Raw genomic sequence first — 19,624 nt, 5'->3', positions numbered from 1 at the left:
GTATTATTGTATTTTGTAAATTAGTTTTGGAGTTTAGTTTACAATGTGTGATTTTGAGCATGAAATTAACCGTTTTGCCAATTGTGTGTTTTAGGTGTGTTGGTGCGTTAAGAGTTTAGGAAACTTGTTAAATGTATTGAAAAAACTGTCATAGTGATTGTAAAAAACTGTAATTGCATTATTTGCAACAACCATTTCTACAATGGCAAGCTCTTGATCATTATTGAGGAGCTTTCCTCTTCCCCCAGAGGGTGGAAGACGTTGCATTCTGTAGAGAAAAATAAAAATATCAACATATGCATTACTGTATGACCTTATTGACATGTCAAATGAGAATAGAAACAAACCATGTAAAATGCAATACTAACCTGTTGGTTTGTTGAAAGATGCGAATAATGGAGGCAACCGTTGACCGACTCAAATTGGGTTGGACTCTTTCACCAGCCTCTCTTAGTGAGAGACCGTGGTTGATTACATGGTCAATGATAGTGGCACGAATTTCATCACTGACTACTGTTCTTGCAGCCCTTGGAATGCCACCACCACGCATTCTTACACCTCTACCTTGCCCTCTCCTTGGGCCTGCACCTGCACCTCTCACTGCTCCTCTCACTGCTCCTCTCACTGCACCTCTTACTGCTCCTCTCACTGCACCTCCACCTCTCACTGCACCTCTTACTGCTCCTCTCACTGCACCTCCACCTCTCACTGCACCTCTTACTGCTCCTCTCACTGCACCTCTTACTGCTCCTCTCACTGCACCTCTTACTGCTCCTCTCACTGCACCTCTTACTGCACCTCCACCTCTCACTGCACCTCCTTCTGCATCTCTCACTGGACCTGGTCTTCTCCCTGGGCCCCTTGCTCTTCCTCTTCCTCGTCCAGACATTACAATGTTTGTCTTTTTCTGTTACTGTTTCCAAAAACATCACTCCTTAAAGTCCTCCTTTTATAGTAAAAGAAAAAATAAGCCCCTGCCACTGAGTCTAAGCCAGACTGGAATCAGCTGTGGTTGGCTCAATTCACCAAACATAAATCAGCTGTGTCAATTATTCAATTGTTTGTTTATTATCAGCTGAGATATATTTTTGATATATTTTGTTTTTGAACTGATATCATTTCAGAAGCAGAGGTTTTTATACTGTATTTAAGGTTTGGAATATTGTTTTTGCTATTGTGGGATGTTGTGTGTTAACATTTGTAAATACTACAAAAACAATCCATAATTTTGTTGGGAGGTATAGCTTGTCTGTTAAGAAAATGTAAGCATTGTGGAAATGTGTTCACTGACTGCATATTGTGTGAAAACGACATTAAATGTGTGAATGGTATGGCCACAAAAGACCGATGCTGTGCTAATTGTGTTTAGAGTTTTGAAAATGTGACTACTGTTTGGACAAACGCTTGTTAGCGACTGAAAAAAACTGTAAACCCTATATTCAATAAAAAATAGTACAAAGACAACATATCAAATGTTGATACTGAGAAATGTTATTGTTTCTAGAAAAATATATGCCAACCTTGAATTTGATGTCAGCAATACGTTTCAAAAAAGCTAGGACAGGGGCAACAAGACTGGAAAAGTTGTGTAATGCTAAGAAAACATGATAGAACATCTCAAAACTAATCAGATCAATTGGAAACAGGTCAGTAACATGATTGGGTATACAATCAGTCTTTCAGAAGTAAAGATGGGGAGGGGTTCACCACTCTGTGAAAGACTGTGCAGGCAAATAGTGCAACAATTTAAGAATAATGTTTCTCAATATAAAATTGCTAAGAGTTTGGGAATCTCATCATCTACGGTACTTAAATCATTAAAAGATTCTGAGAATCTGGAGAAATCTCTGTACACAAGGGACAAGGCCGAAAACCAATATTAGAAGACTATGATCTTTGAGCCCTCAGGCGAAACTGCAATAAAAACAGACATGATTCTGTGGTGGAAATCACTGCATGGGCTCAGGAGAGGGACTTTCCGGCTTCTTATCAGTACACAGTTCAAAAGGCAGCATCCATGATGGTATGGGGGTGTGTTAGTACACATGGCATTGGAGACTTGCACATCTGTGAGTGCACCTTTAATCTTGAACAATATAAACAGGTTTTGGAGCAACATATGCTGCCATCATGACAATGTCCTTTTCAGGGACGGCTTTGCTTATTTCAGCAGGACAATGCCAAACCACATTCTGCATGTATTACAACAGCATGGCTCTGTAGTAAAAGAGACCTTACACCCATTGAAATCATTTGGCACATTATGAAACGGAAAATGTGACAAAGGAGACCCTGAACTGTTGAGCAGTGGAAATCCTATATCAAGCAAAATGGGAAAAAATTTCACTTTCAAATCTGCACCAATTGGTCTCCTCAGTTTCAACATTTGATATGTTTTCTATATACTATTTTCAATAAAATATATGGATAAATTATTTGCATATCATTGCATTCTGTTTTGATTTGCATTTTATGCAGCTCCCATTTTGGAAATGGAGTTGTAAGACACATCTTTCAAAATGACTCTTTGAAATGCAAAAGGTAATCTGTTACATTTTATTTAATTTTTTATTTCAATTAGGCTGAACTCTTACTGTACACTACCCACCCATCACAATTGACTGAAAATAAATTGCCTATTTTCTATCCCATAATCAAATTTGTTGCATCAAGTTTTTTTGTCTAATCAATTCTAACAAATACTGTCAGAAAGAAATGTAAGAAATTGCAATATTTAGCACACCCTACACTAATTTTGTCAGATCCTCTATGGGGATCAGTTCAGGCAAGTTGGCTGGCCAGTAATACCATGGCCAGCTAACCAGTTACCAGTCATTTTGGCACAGTGGGCAGGTGCCAAGTCCTGCTGGAAAAGGAAATCAGCATCTCCATAAAGCTTGTCAGCAGAAGCATTAAGCGCTCTAAAATCTCCTGGAAGATGGCTGCATTGACTCTGGACTTGATAAAACACAGTGGACCAACACCAGCAGTATAAGGCATCCCAAATCATCCCTTAATGTGGAAACTTCAAACTGGACTTCAAGCAACTTCGATTATGTGCCTCTCCACTCTTCCTCCAGACTCAGCTCTTCTTAGGTTTACGTTTCTGTATTGTCATTTCTCATTCTAATATTTTGAGATACTGTATTTTTTTTATTTCCATGAGCTGTAAGCCATAATCATCATGATTGAAACCAAAACGGCTTGAAATGTTTAACTTTACGTGTAATGTTTCTTGAATACACATATACTATATGCAGTATATGCACCAAATGATTGAGTGATGATCAAATAGACACAATGAGTATAGTGTTAGTCAAAGTTATTTTAACAATAGAGAATTCAATCATTGCAAAAGTTACATGTGTACTTCTTGTACATGCATTGCATTGCATTGCAGTGAAACATGTCTTTCTAGATGAAAGATTGATGTTTAGTCTTGTTTGTTGTACTCAAATGCTTAGAGTAAGCATGATGATCTGTTGGGTTTTTTGTGCTAAGAATGGGGAAATGTTTCCACAAACTCATTTGAATTGTACAAAAGCAACCAAAGATTTTTAAAAATAATCGCTCAAATATTATTATTTTCACCTGTGGAATGTTTGCACCAAGTTCAACTGTAGTCCTACAGTAGCTGACGTCTGTGATAACAGCATAGAAACACATAAAATAGCATGTAAAGACAGAAATGGTGCGGCTGTGTTAACTATGGGGTGCCAAATGTAAAAGTTTGGTTAACATTTTTTAGCTTATACATGTTCAACATTTAGCTCACTTTCCTCACATTTAGAGCATTTTCCTCACATTTGAGACAGAAATTATATAAATATCTAAATGTTAAATGTTACATCTAAATGTTATATCTAAATCTAAATGTTAAATCTAAATCTAAATGTTAAATTTTAAATCTAAATTTTATATCTAAATCTAAATGTTAAATGTATATAATTCATTCATTCATCTTCTTCCGCTTATCCGGGGCCTGGTCGCGGGGGCAGCAGTCTAAGCAGAGATGCCCAGACTTCCCTCTCCCCAGACACTTCCTCTAGCTCTTCCGGGGGGACACCGAGGTAGTCCCTCCAGCGTGTCCTAGGTCTTCCCCAGGGTCTCCTCCCGGAACAGATGCCCAAGCCACCTCAGCTGACCCTTCTCGATGTGGAGGAACAGCGGCTCTACTCTGAGCTCCTCCCAGGTGACCAAGCATTTCACCCTATCTCTAAGGGATCGCCCAGCCACCCTGCGGAGAAAGCTCATTTCGGCCGCCTGTTTCCGGGATCTTGTCCTTTCGGTCATGACCCAAAGCTCATGACCATAGGTGAGAGTAGGAACGTAGATTGACCGGTAAATTGAGAGCTTCGCCTTGCGGCTCAGCTCTTTCTTCACCACGACAGACCGATACATCGACCGCATTACTGCAGAAGCTGCACCGATCCATCTGTCAATCTCCCGTTCCATCCTTCCCTCACTTGTGAACAAGACTCCTAGATACTTAAACTCCTCCACTTGAGGCAGGCACTCTCCACCAACCTGAAGTGGGCAAGCCACCCTTTTCCGACTGAGGACCATGGCCTCGGATTTGGAGGTACTGATTTTCATCCCAAATGTATATCTAAATGTTAAATCTAAATCTAAATATTAAATCTAAATGTTAAATTTATATTTAAATGTTAAATCTAAATGTTATATCTAAATGTTAAATATATATCTAAATGTTAAATCTAAATGTTAAATCTAAATGTTAAATCTAAATGTTATATCTAAATGTGTCGCCAAGTGTAAAGCTAAATATTTAGAAAATATTCAAATCCACAAGGAAACCACGCCCACTGCAGTGGCTTCAAATCACGCTGCACCGCCCTCACCCCGCTCCCACCCCACACTAAGACGCTGTAGTGAAAGCAAAGGACTTAGGTCAGAGGTGTCAAACCGGTTCCACGGAGGGCCGAGTGTCTGCAGGTTTTTGCTCTCTCCTTGTACTTGATTGGTTAATTAGGTCACTGATTGGTTAGTTTCTACCCTCACCTGGTTGTGTAGGTATGAACTAGGAACCAATTTATAGGAAAAACCAAAAACCTGCAGACACTCGGCCCTTTGTGGAACCGGTTCGACACCTGTGACTTAGGTGAAAGGCAGGCATGGCCGGTTCTCTAGGTCTAGGAGACATTGAACAGGCGGTCATTGCAGGTGTGCGGGCTGCACTCCATGGTGTACCTCCACCGGTCCAGTCCACAACATCAACGGTAAGTTAAGTTGTTTTAATTTGAGTTCTTTATGCAAACTGGGATGCTGTTGCATAAAGGGGGATGGGATGGGGGTGGTGCAACGTGATTTGAAGCCACTGCAGTGGGCGTGGTTTCCTTGGGGATTTGAATATTTCCTAATATTTAGCTTTACACTTGGCGACACATTTTGATTTAGATATATATTTAAGATTTAGATATAATATTTAGATATAATATTTAACATACATATACTCAGCAAAGGTCCTTTTTTCAGGACTGTGTATTTCAACAATAATGTTGTAAAAATCCAAATAACTTTACAGATCTTCATTGTAAAGGGTTTAAACAATGTTTTCCATGCATGTTTAATTAACCATAATCAATTAATTAACATGCACCTGTGGAATGGTCATTAAGACCTTAACAGCTTACAGAGAGTAGGCATTTAAGGTCACAGTTCCAAAAACGCAGGACACTAAAGAGACTTGTCTACCAACTGTGAAAAACACCCAAAGAAAGATGCCCAGGGTCCCTGCTCATCTGCGTGAACGTGCATTAGGCATGCTGCAGGAAGGCATGAGGACTGCTGATGTGGCCAGGGCAATAAATTGCCATGTCCGCACTGTGAGACGCCTAAGACAGCGCTACAGGGAGACAGGAAGGACAGCTGATCATCCTCACAGTGGAAGACCACGTGTAACACCTGCACAGGATCGCTACATCCGAATATCACACTTGCGTGACAGGTACAGGATGGCCACAACAACTGCCCGAGTCACACCAGTAACACACAATCCCTCCATCGGTGTTCAGACTGTCCGCAATAGGCTGGAGAGGGCTTGTAGGCCTGTTGTAAGGCAGATCCTTACCAGACATCACAAGCAACAACGCCGCCTATGGGCACAAACCCACCTTCGCTGGACCAGACAGGAGTGGCAAAAAGTGCTCTTCACTGATGAGTCACGGTTCAAGTTCAAGTTCAAGGAGTCTTTATTATCCCCGAGGCGCAATTCGTTTTGCAGCAAAATAAAGTGCAACATAACGGTTTTCATAACGGTTTTCATAACGGTTTTCATAACGGTTTTGTCTCACCAGGGGTGATGGACGGATTCGTGTTTATTGTTGAAGGAATGAGCGTTACACCGAGGCCTGTACCCTGGAGTGGGATCGATTTGGAGGTGGGGGGTCCGTCATGGTCTGGGGCGGTATATCACATCACCATTGGACTGAGCTTGTTGTCATTGCAGGCAATCTCAATGCCTTGCAGGACAGGGAAGACATCCTCCTCCCTCATGTGGTACCCTTTATGCATGCTCATCTGGACATGATCCTCCAGCAGGACAATGCCACCAGCCATACTGCTCGTTCTGTGCGTGTGTTTCTGCATGACAGCAATGTCAGTGTTCTGCCAAAAATCTTTGCAGGGAGCTGAAAGTCCGTATTGCCCAGCGAGTTCGGTTACAATTTTGGTGAGCTTGTGCAAATTGTAGCCTCTTTTTCCTATTTGTAGTGGAGATGAGTGGTACCCGGTGCTGACATGGCAATGTATCCCTGCAGCATGCCTAATGCACGTTCACGCAGATGAGCAGGGACCCTGGGCATCTTTCTTTGGGTGTTTTTCACAGTCGGTAGACAAGTCTCTTTAGTGTCCTGCGTTTTTGGAACTGTGACCTTAAATGCCTACTCTCTGTAAGCTGTTAAGGTCTTAACGACCATTCCACAGGTGCATGTTAATTAATTGATTATGGTTAACTGAACATGCATGGAAAACATTGTTTAAACCCTTTACAATGAAGATCTGTAAAGTTATTTGGATTTTTACAACATTATTGTTGAAACACACAGTCCTGAAAAAGGGACGTTTCTTTTTTTGCTGAGTATACATTTTGATACCTGAAATGTATTTTGAATTACGTTAAATGTATTTGACATGTAGTCATCATATATTCTATAAACATTTTGCATTGCAAAAATATATTTATTTTCCATATGGGATATTTTTCTTCATCTAAGTCAATTTGTTTAATTCTGTTTAAAAAGGTCATTGTCTTTTTTGATAGAATCATGCCCCTTTTCAGTGTAAGTGGCTATAATTCCCACTCGCAACTTTGTGGAGAGATTACTGGAAAAGGGAAATCGTATTTGTTCATCGACCTTATCACTTTCATTTTGAAATAGCAATTAAGGAATTTGCCAAATCCATATTTGGCAAATATTTATTTAATTTTTGTGTTGTATCTGTTTTTTTTTATCCTAATATAATCAAAACGATGTTTCCTTTTGTACGGTATTGCTTTGTTGGGAGTAGATACACATTTACAGAGCGAGAGAGAGAGACACGCACGCATTTCTTCAAGTTGTTCTCCTCTGTTCTCTCTCTCTAGCCCTCAGGGTTCCTCAAGTCATACAGCCTTGATGGTCAAGATGGTGTGTCCATATATCTGAACCATGGTACCACTACATTGGCCTTCAAATTCCGCCATGGTGTCATTGTGGCTGTGGTCTCTAGAGCCTCAGCTGGAAGCTACATTGGTAACTGAAGCACATAACCCACATGTTGTTCTGATTGAATTAGCTGTTTGAATTTCCTTTCTGTCATACAGATATATTCATCTGACAATACTGTAAGTAGGTAATGAACCAGTAATAATCAGTGATAAACTATTTAAAGCATATGCTACCTTTACTACTACCTCTGGCAATGTTGTGAGTAAAATGTATAAATTATATATGTGAAGATATTGTTTGTTGTGTAAATTCCTGGTGTGAATTCAACATTATCTTATTGTTGCAGTTAGCTAACCAGAAAGGTGTCATTATTTCAATACTCCTAATTTGTTGCTCTTCATATTTGGACCAGATCCATGTTAGAAACGCACATGTATGAGGATAGAAAGCTGCAAAAGACATTAGTTAGCTTTTGCTTGGGACAACAGGGCTGTTTGTTTAATTTGTTATTTATCCAAGTCATTTTCATGTTCATTTTTTTTTTTTACTCAACATGTTAATATATCAATATTGCTAAACCAATAGAGAATGACTGCAGTTGATGGTCAATGTTTTCATTATAGTTATATTATCTGCCTTATTTGGCAATTAAAACAGTGTTATTAATTTTGACACGCAAAGACCCAAACAGCGATACATCATCATGGATCCAAAGCTTGACCTAGGGACTTTTGCTCTCCTGCAACTGATCCAGCTAGGTATAGTGCTAAACTGTACAGTGGTGAAAAACTTTTGATTTCAGGTTGTGAAAGGTTTTGCCCTGCTACTTATATGTAACTGTTTTTATATGTGCGTGTGTTTGTCCAGTGTATCACATGCAGGAGGACGGCTGGATAAAGGTGTGTAAGGAGAACGTGTCAGAGCTGATCCACCGCTACAGGAAGGGCATGTTCTGATCCTAGATCAGCCTCCACTGATCCAAACACTGCTATTACAGTTTTTTACAATCGCTATGACAGTTTTTTCAATACATTTAACAAGTTTCCTAAACTCTTAACGCACCAACACACCTAAAACACACAATTGGCAAAACGATTCATTTCATGCTCAAAATCACACATTGTAAACTAAACTCCAAAACTAATTTACAAAATACAATAATACACTAACGCAATACACTATGTCTAACAAAACACTGCAGACATGTTTCAAAATCAAATAATTATTCAAAACACTAACACATGTTCTCTTCCAACAGGAACATTTAGTCAATCATAACACAATGACAAAAAAAACACTATCATCAGCTGAAATTACAGAAACTGCATTATTTTATGTATCAGGTCTGCCCTTATACAATAGACAGTATATTGTATTGATCATAGATTGTGTTTTGCACTGCAGTTTCTTTTGATGCCTCTCTACATTTTTGTTTTGTTGGGTTTAGTAAATGCATGCATTTTGTTTCTTTTGCTGCAGAAATTCAATACAAAAAATGAATGACCATCTTAGAGTAGCTTTATAGAATGTACAGTTTATGAGAAAAAAAAAGACAGAGACAGAATTGCTGCAGTAAAGACTTTATTTGTAAAAGGACATTGCTGCAAGATATACAAACAGAAAAAGCACTGGAATAATAATAACAAAAACAAAGTAATCTTCTAATCTGCCCGGTCTTCTGCATTTGGCCACATGTTCTCATCCTCTACCTTGCCCCACTCCTCTCCCTTGTCCTTGTCCCACTCCTCTCCCTTGTCCTTGTCCTTGTCCCACTCCTCTCCCTTGTCCTTGTCCCACTTCTCTCCCTTGTCCTTGTCCCACTCCTCTCCCTTGTCCTTGTCCTTGTCCCACTCCTCTCCCTTGTCCTGGTACTCGTCTTCCTCTCCGTCGTGCAGGCATTTCTTTCTTTCTTTCTTTCTTTGTGTTGCTCCATATTGTTCCTTTTCCACACAATATCAGCCCAAAGAGTACTCTTTTAGAACATATGATCATGCGATTGAAAGAACCTCAACACCTGAGTGTGCTTCCTAGATGGGAATCAGCTGTGATTTATATATTTGCATAACTTCAATAAGCTGTTTCTCATTAGCAATGGAATAAGATACAGGGAAAATATTTGTGTTTCAATTCACAATATACACAGCTGTTTACCTTGACTTTAGCCTGTAAGGTTAGGTTTAGAACATGGTGTTATCTGTTCTGACATACAGTGTGAAAGCATTTGTAAATTTGACTGTAAAATTACATTGTTTTGGTCTTGGTTGAGCTTGTGTGTAAAAGAAGTTCAAGCATTTTAAATTTGTGTTAACTGTATGCATTTTGTGTCAAAGCAACAAGAAATGTGTTAAATGTATAGCCTACAAAGATGGATGTTGTGCTAGCCGTGTTTAGAGTTTAGGAAACTTGTTAAATGTATTGAAAAAACTGTCATAGCGATTGTAAAAAACTGTAATAAACACAAAATATTGAAGCTTTGCTTCACACAAAATTATTGCATATCACTTTGCCTTGTATGATGCAATGTTTGGATCCTGCTCTAGAATGCACTATGGACTATGATTGGTCAAAACAGACGAGCCATCGAATATTATGGGTCAAAAAGACTACAACGGTACTCTACCACTTCTAGGGGGGAGAAGAAGCGGTACAGACACATTTTAATGCGAGAACAAGCTGGCTATGAATTAGTCCAGGCCAATAGATTTCAGACCAACTGGCCCTTCAGTGTCCAACGCTAAAACGTTAGCATTGCACACTGCACTTACTGTAACCGTATTATAATTCTCTAGTGATGAAGTAGAAGTGCCAGAATACTAGTGTGTATCAATGTGTTTTTATTGTGTGCATTTGTATTTAGTTCTGATAAAGGTAAGGGCTGTTTGGTTCACCTAAATACAGAGTTGTGTTGCCATGTTTTACGTGATGTTTCTGGAGTAGAAATGCAGTCTTCAGAAAACTGTTGAATTGTATCAGTAACATCATGTTCTTCTGTGTTTCAGGCTTCGTTCCACCTAACAGTAAGAGCCTTCACGTTGTTTCTTATTCTAAAGATTGCACTGAAAAATAAATCAAACCATTTACTAAACATTTATGTCTTTTTGGATTTATTTTGCTTGACTGTACCTGTTTTAAAGTGTAGTTTTGCCTGTTTGCTTGTAACTTCTGATGATGGTTCCAACTCCTCCAATAAGTCTGCTTCAAATGTATGATGTCTGTTACCAAAAGCAAACAGGTGAATATCTCATGGATGTCTGTCTGTCTTTGAAATGTCAACTTTTTCCCCATCACTTCATTTCATGTAATAATGCTACAATAGTTTAAATTAATGTAGAAGGTTCTAAGAATCAAATCTCAAGGATTTAGGCGATTCTTTTCAGTCCATGTTTCATTTTTGATACTGAATTAAGAGAACCCTTTTCTGTCTTCACAGGGGAGAATCACAGACAAGAGAGGAAAGACTACAGTGAAAGTGGAAGTCGTTAGGCCTGGGCTTCCGGGGCTATAGCCCTGGTTCTTTTATGATTAGCCCCAGATCTTATCAACACCCCTCAACCAGAGGGTGGGGGTGTTGTGGGGGGCTAAGCCCTGAATGTATTGTGATCTTAGTTACATCTCTGGTTGAAGTGATGTGCATCTAGACCAGCACTTCAGCCAAAATGTTATTTTGGCTGCCTCTCAAATCGGTCAAACCATATTTATTACCTAAGAAGTTCAAGTAAATGCGCTAGAAATCCGTGCTCATTCAGGTGTGCATTAGTTTATTGCATGGACGGAAAGCACTGACACCTCCAGGAATTTGCATCTGACGGTACATAAGCATATCTAACGTTAGTCTGTTCAGTGAGAGCAACGGTACCGCAGAACGAGTGTAGACTCTATATCTATAGACGTTTTACACGTTTTTAAATCTGGAATCTTCACATAAAAGCAACAAAATTGTCAGACATCCATGAGTGCATGTTCACAGAGGAAAACAACAGAAAAACAGCCCTGGTTGTTCTCTTGATACTCGACAACGACGGAATACAAAGGGCTGGGCGAAGGTATAATGCGTGTATTAAATTGTATGAAATAATCCAGAAAAAAAAGCAAGAACATGGCCGATATGTCCAGTTCAGCAGCTGGAATTACCTGAGGAAGAAACGTGACGGCTGGCTAACAGCTAACAGCAGACAAACAGTTAGTGAGAGCGAGTTAGAGACCAACAGCAGTGACAATCCACCTGTCAGTTAACGGAGTGGACCACGCCCTTAATTATGCAGAAATTTTAATATTAACTAAACGGATGAGTTATAAATAAATTCACCCCCCTCATAGTTGTCATGAAGGGCAAAATTTGTTGTATAGACCAAAACAACATACTGACTGCTCTGTATTTTGCACCATGCATGTAACTTTTGTGGTGTTTTGTTAATAAAAATCCAGACACTGAATTGTTTAACCACTTTTGCACTTGTTATCCATGTATTTTGAATGCAAAACCTTATTTTTTCATAAAATGAATGTTAATTTGTTTTACATGTTTATAAAACATTTTTTTTGTAATTACCAATAGTTCCGGACCTTTGTCATTGATGAAAATTCAGATTTGGACCTTTGAATGTAGACTTTGAGAACCCCTGATCTAGACAAAAGTACATTAAAATAGGACTACCTCGTGAAAATGTATTTAACTGAAATCTACAGTGAGCAATCGCTGGCGGGCTGGCGGCGGCTATAATGTCATACAGCCAACGGGCAACCAGCTTTTGCCACTTTTCTCCTGATCTCAATTTGCCTAAGCTAATTTGCATCTCAGGCGGCTTTCCACCAGCGGCCCGACTGCGTTACGCTGGTGGCTAGCTGCCGAAAAGAGGGCGTGCGCTTTAGTCTGCTGTATCTGCTTGTGTTGCCATTTTCTTCCAGCAGAGATGTTATCGTACCCCTTTTATTCTTTTACTGATTATTTGATTTATTTTAATATTGTAAAATGTTAGTGTACAGAATTTTGGTAAACATTGGTAGTTTATAAATAAAATAGACTTTGACTATTGCGCTATTGTTTGTGTAAAGGTCCTTTTTGTAGACATGTACAGTAAACACATCTCGCCATTGCTTACCATAATATTTTCCCAAACTAATGGTCATTTTCCACTGTATGGTACCGGCTCAACTACTCGTCTATAGCCTTGATTTTAATGCTTCATGGGGGACAGTTCTTTACTGTGTTTAAACACCACCGTGCCCGTAGATGGCGCTATAGCGAATTGCACATGTGTAAGGCAAGACAATAGCCATTTGGATCCCACGCTGTAGTACTGTGAAAACTAGAAGGAACATTCATTTTAGCGACTTGGTTCTCTCGTCTTATTCAAAGTGTATAAGGTATAAGCTATTGTTGAGAATTTACGTGTATCGGAATCTCTGAAGAAGTACGAGGCTTCGGTCCGAATGAAGATTTAACACAAAAATGTATTAATAGAAAATGATAAGTCAGAATACATGAATTACGCAACAGCGGTAAAATAGTTGTTTTAACCTGTAAGTCTCCACACCTATTTGCCCCGATAATCGTTTCTCTACCGGCTTTATTCCTCTAAACACGGGCGGTTACTTTTCATTCTTATGAGTAAAAACCATCCTTATTGGCTCTTCGTTGGCATGGTGACATGTTGGACGAATCTCGTTGGTTTCTTCGCTGTCCAATGAGGAAGGACATGCTCTAAACTCCTCCCCCTTGGGGTTATTTTCGGTTACAGATCAACAGATTCTTGCATACAGATGTGAATTCCTTTACAAGGTTCCAGAAATTAGCATTCTATTGTCCTAACCTAGACTAGAACATCAGGGGGTTGGAGCCAGAAGGTTTTTTCCTGCTGTATAGGAGGCGGTTTCTTTTGCATGTTAATTGTTGGTTTTAATCCAATCTCTCTAAATAAAACAGGTGAGAAGTCAGAGTGAGTGTGAGTGAGTGTGAGACAAAGGCGGTTTCTTGACCTATTCTTCCCAGTGATAAGGTGTGAGAATTACAACAGAATGATGGAGTTTTAAACCCGAATAATCATTGTATTCAATCATAATTTCCTAACCTGGCTGCAGCATACAATTTAATAAAACAAAATCTTAGAAATACATGGTTCTTAAATCAGCATTATTTAAACTTTATTTATCTCAACACTATATGCTCTGAATTGGACAATACAACTTGTGGATTATCACATTGTTTTACTACAATTTGATGAACTCCCAAAACAAACGAAGTTCAAGGATTTTTTGGACAGCAGAGTCACCTACATCTATGGTGAGTTTTGTTCTATTATAAATAACTCTCGTTAAGTGTTAGGAGTAAGAATGTAATGACTGTTTTCGCAAGTTCTAAACCATTGGCGGGAAAACAAGTTATAGAAACAGAGCTTGAAATAAACAGCGTTGTCCTGAGATGAAATACCTACAGTAACCCTTGTTTCTTCGTGTGTCCACAAGTTTGGTTGCTTTCTATTTTTTGTTTCTTTGTTTATCCTCAATTTGGGATGTTCGCATATCAACAGTTTAACAGGTGTGGTAACATCGTTAGCTAACTTGTCTAAATTGTGTTTCTTAGGGTATCAACAAGTTTGAATTTTATAATATGGGCTTACTCCTTGTAACTTTTATCAACTGATACGTAACGTTGGCTAAATCGTGTTTCTTTGTGTAACGTTATCCACATGTGGACTTGTTTCAATTCCGTTAATGAGGTGTCTGTGTATCCACATTGTTTTTAGCTAGCCTGTGTGTCTTATGCTGCCGTTTTTTTTAACTTATTTTATAAACATTGCTTTCAGGTGATGCCGTTTTCTGTAGTATTGTTCCCGGAGGAGGATGACTGTGTGGCAGCAGTTCCACGCCAGGTATGTGAATTACATGTTGATCTCATAATGTTTACTTGGTTTCACCATATTTACCTGGTCACCAACTTTTATGTTCACAGTACTCCAAGGCACCAGAGAGGTACTCCATGCCACCATGTAAAGGATGGCTACATAAGTGTGGGTTCATTCACTTAACCCAGATGCTTAACTTGTTATTAAAGCATGTTTCTTCCAATTTAATTTGTCAATTTCAATTTATTTTTAAGGGCAAAAAGGCAGAGGTAGGGGGACGTTTTAGCTCTGCACAAGAAGGTAAGAATGAACATTTTGGCGGGCACTGCGATTTGAGTTCTGATTATAAAATAACCAGATATTTAGGACTGAATAATTAACTGTTTGTCTTTACTTTCTGAACATTTAGAAAAGATCAAGTGGCTGACTGAAGAGAAGGTCGAGCTGAGGGCACAGCTGGCTCTACAATCAGGTAAAAACAAGACTATTGTTACGCTAGCATCTTGTCTTAATGAAACTGAATTTGTCTGAACGTGTGCCCTTTCCTGAAATGCAATACTGTACAGCCTTTCTGAAATTACATGTATATGGCAGTTTTGTTTATTTCACTATTAAGCTATTGACATTGTTCTTTTTAGCTTCTGATAAACGTCTGACTGAAAATATTGTCAAGCCGAGGGCACAGCTGCCTCTACAATCAGTTAAAAACAAGACTATAGTTGCACTAGCATGTTGTCTTCATGAAACATTTAATTTGTCTTGAATGTCATGCAATTCTCAAAATTATGTCAGACCATTTAAGTACAATATCTGTTTGCTGTATTACAGGAACCATAAGGAAGAATCTTTCCAACCGGGATGCCACTGATGAGGCTGTCCAGAACCAGGTCCCCAGGTACCAGAAAGGGGCAGCTGACCGTGCAGGTGGGAAATTTCGCGGCGGTACAAGGGACCTGCCGTGAATATGAATGACATCTCCAGCACAGCCAATATTGCTGCTAAGCTGCAGTACTGTATTTATTTTTGAACTGCTGCTATGTACAGTGTTATATATACGATTGCATTATCCTCTTAATATATTTATAGCTCTGTGAATGTTCTTGATTCTGACTGTAGTTGTAGTGTTATGCCACCATTTATAAGCTTATTGCACTGATGTATCTATGATATTCAATAACTATTGATTGCTGCCAGGTCATACATATCTATATTACTGCCATTCTAGCCCTTGTTTATTTTGTATTGTATTATGTTTATTTTGTACTTTCACATTAAAATACTGTAATTTTACTATCTGTTGCTGGACATGTTTTTCTTGCACTATTTGATTTTGTAAATTAATTTGCACATTTTGTATGCATGCTGTATAATGCATGTTTTTTTTGTATGCATCTTGCACTATTTGAAATAAATTGTTTAGGTTTTATTCAGTTCATTGTCATTTGTGATGAGACCAAAATTATTATAAAGGATTATTAAATATAAAACCTAATATTGGGGCATGAGGCATCCCGCTGGGTTTATTGCATAAAAGCAGCTAGCCGCTGGTGAGCCACTGATCAGGGTATTGTTAGAAGGCATTGTCATGAAAGCGGCCCACCAGCGGCCCGACTGCGACGCGCACTATAAAACGTCTGCCGCTGGCCAGATGCATAGCAGAAACGCTCAGCAGCCGCAGCGGTAAAATGCTAGTGGGCCACTGGCGTGTTGCTTGCTGGGTACCTGATTATTGGCCTCCACCTGTGAACCATTAAAGTGAATCTGAAGTATAATTAAGAGAAAAGAGTTTTGTCCAGAGGGTAAAGACGAAGTACAAAATAATCCAACTCTTCAAAGTGCTACAGTATGTGTTGTGTTGACCTACGGAAGCCCATGCCTCAACACACACCATCCCTACAGGAAGTATGGTGGTGGCAGTATCATGCTGTGGGAATGTTTTTCATCAGCAAGTACTATGCATGTTAACATTTATTATTCATGTTTACATTTCTTATTCATTCATAAAATCTGATAATTTGTCAGTTGTTTGAATATTTTTGCAAGACACTGTATGTATATAATAATGGTTGAAGCTATGTTTCTTTAGCCTTAAATCAAAAGCTATGCTGTAACACGCCCTGAAATAAGGAGTATCACTTTTCAGATAATAATAGAAAATATTGATAATCTATATAAAGATATACCAATAGAACTTTCTAAACCTTGGGAATGGGAATATTAATATAAACTAGTGATAAAATCATGCCTCCTTTTTAGACCTCAACAATGGATCCCTGGGTTTTTGTAACATGCTCTATGGTGGCCAGAAATGCTCTGTGATAATGTGTAGGAGCTATTTCATGTATTGTATTGTTTTGGGATGTCACACACAAGACATAAAATGTTATCTATGGTCTGCTCAATTTAGGACCCCTTGGGATTTTTATCTCCCTTTACTTTGCTACCTAAAATGTTGTTGCAGGAGATGTGCATACATAACATTGGTTGGGATGATAACATACCCTAAGTATTTTCTCAGCAGTGGAAATAATGGTTGCTGGATCTAGGGAAGATAGCAGAGTTCAATGTGGACCAATGTATCAATCCCAGAGATTTTGGACAGACCTGTGTCAAAGATCTGTCTACTATTGGAGGCTACATGAAAGGACTGATGATGTAGACCTGGTCACAACATGGATTACCAGTAACCTAACCTACGGAAGAAAAGAGGATGTACGTTATGATATATTTTAAGGCTCCTTTGATATTTCTGTGAAAGGGTAATTGTTCGGTGCACACCATATACAATTATGGGGCTGGTGTGTAGGAGCCATTTCATGTACTGTGTTACCTAGTTGTTTTGGGATGTCACTCTTCCAGGGCACTAGGTGTCAGTCACATTCATGTCACGAAGTGGTTTTTTGTGAGAAATGGCCAGGTGTGGGAAGTTGGATTGGTTCTTGGTTATGGGAGCTTATGGTTTCTTACCGCTATCACCATGATACTTTACAACTACCACTACAGGATTATTTTCTCTCTGAACCATCACTCAGCACTACGGTAACAATATCAAAGTAATTTGTTAAAACTTCATGAAATTATATTAAATGGAACATCAAACTGAATCATGGCTTGAATTGATTTAATGCGCGTAATGAGACAAGCATCACCATAACCAATTATGGAAGTGGCTAATGGACATTTAGGCTATGATAGTCACTACACAATGTTTGTCTTTTTTTCTTTATAATGGTCACCTCCAGTCATTTGCTCTGTACTTTACAGTTTTATAATGTAATTATAATTACAGGATTGTTCAATACAGCCATTTAAAAGAGAACACCAGGAAGCAAGTTTTTCCTTCTATGTGGCACCTGTATCTCACTGGGCCGTGGCTATAGACCTGCTCTAACTTGGGGCTTAGCCCATATTACTGGTACTTTTCAGATGAGATCTACATAACAATGGCCCCATGGGTACAGTAAACCCCTCCCAGGTTGACCCAACAATTTTATCAAACCTGTTCTCAAAACGTACCTGGTAACAGATAACATTATCATTGGTTAATTTTAATTGTCTTCTGTTCATCGTGAAGATTTTCTTTTTTTAAGAGCTGTCCAGGATGTTTATCTTTTCACAAGATCCTACTAGGACTTCTAGGATATGTAAGTACTGCACCAATATTCATATACAGTGTATACATGTATTTATACTGAGAAAATGTAAATGATTGTAATTCTTAGACCATGTTGAAGTAAAACTTCCTTAGATGGCACAAATATTATTTGTAGAATTGTAATCCTGCAATTAATTAAGATGAAACTTCATGATGCCGATCAATTAATACCTGGGTAAGTGCATCCAACATGTTTGTGGAAGGTATTTATTTCATTAATGGACAGTCTTTTACTTCCTCCTTTAACAAGTTGATTGTGAGGTGATATTTGAAAAGTGTCTTTTGACAAAGCCTCAACAATTATACAAACTTTTATACAAATTTTTATACAAATTTTAGTCCCCAGTGGTATAAAAAGCATGCCTATACAATTTTAGTTTTTGTGTAAAAGATTACAAAATGTTGCAGCTAAATAAGTAACCCTTTGAAATACTTGATATATTTTGTTTATATTAGTCCACAGGATCAAATGTAAAAGTACAAATCATTAAAACCAACCTGAACAATGCTAATCATTATAAATGTATCAAGTAATTTTGTCTGTCTTCCTGCCTGTGGTACATTGGACAAACATACACACACAAGTTACATATACATGTATTTAACGTACATAACTGCATTTTATTGGTATTGTTTAAATGAATCCTTAAGAAACAATATTGTAAGATTGTTACCCTCTGTGAGGAAATGTTGTTGTTGTCTAATATAGACTGAGGTGCTGTTGCCCCACCTGTAACACCTGCCTCCACCTGCCTCCACGGTGCTCCGCCTGCTCCGGCTCGCCAGAGTCTGGTGGCTGCAAACACACCCCTCCACACACCTGATCCTCTGAACTCACCTCATTACATACCTGATCCCAATCACCCATTTAGTTCAATATTTTAGTCCCCATTGTTTGCCCTTCTATATGGATCATTGCCACCAACAGACTATACGTTTTATTTCTACATTTTTCACCACCTCCGTTTTTGCTCACATCCCTTTCACCTCACATTAATGATTGCCTTGTACTGTTCTAATTTTAAATCAGAAATAACTTCCTTGCCAGCTGGTCATCTCTGTCTACCGTCTTTCTCTCCACACTTTGTGTGAGTTTCTAGGGAGATTGAAGGTTGAAAGACATTGAAAAACATTCATAACAATACCCTCCCAAAACAATTCCTGTATGAATCCCCCAGAAACTTTAAAACCTACAGAATGTTTTTTCCATGTCCACCTCTAACTCCAAGTAACAGTCTGAATGCTCTGTTGTGATTATTAGTGATGGCCAAACAAGGCTTTATTAGCATTATTTTAGCAGCAGGATATTATGCTCGCATCACAATAAAAGCCATCATTGAAATTTCTAAGGCAATATAGTTAACAGTCTAGTCTGTAAAAAAGAACAGACAAGAACAACATTGGAAAGGATATTAAACATAAAATGACAGACTACCGCGGTGCTCCATTGCCTAAGA

General features: G+C 38.7%; 1 protein-coding gene and 1 long non-coding RNA gene across 2 annotated transcripts in view; both read left to right on the top strand.

Annotated features, from left to right (window-relative positions):
• Positions 1 to 19,624, top strand: part of LOC114828690 (BOLA class I histocompatibility antigen, alpha chain BL3-7-like) — a 593,411-nt gene that overhangs the window by 91,894 nt on the left and 481,893 nt on the right. The gene's annotated exons all lie outside the window — the stretch shown is intronic.
• LOC117594964 lies at positions 10,829 to 12,103 on the top strand. Its single transcript, XR_004576249.1, has 2 exons — positions 10,829 to 10,902; positions 11,101 to 12,103. It is a non-coding gene; the product is annotated as an uncharacterized LOC117594964 (long non-coding RNA).

Source organism: Esox lucius, chromosome 10 (assembly GCF_011004845.1).
Source record: "Esox lucius isolate fEsoLuc1 chromosome 10, fEsoLuc1.pri, whole genome shotgun sequence".
In the NCBI taxonomy this organism is placed as follows: domain Eukaryota; kingdom Metazoa; phylum Chordata; class Actinopteri; order Esociformes; family Esocidae; genus Esox; species Esox lucius.
This window is presented reverse-complemented; position numbering and strand designations above follow the sequence as displayed.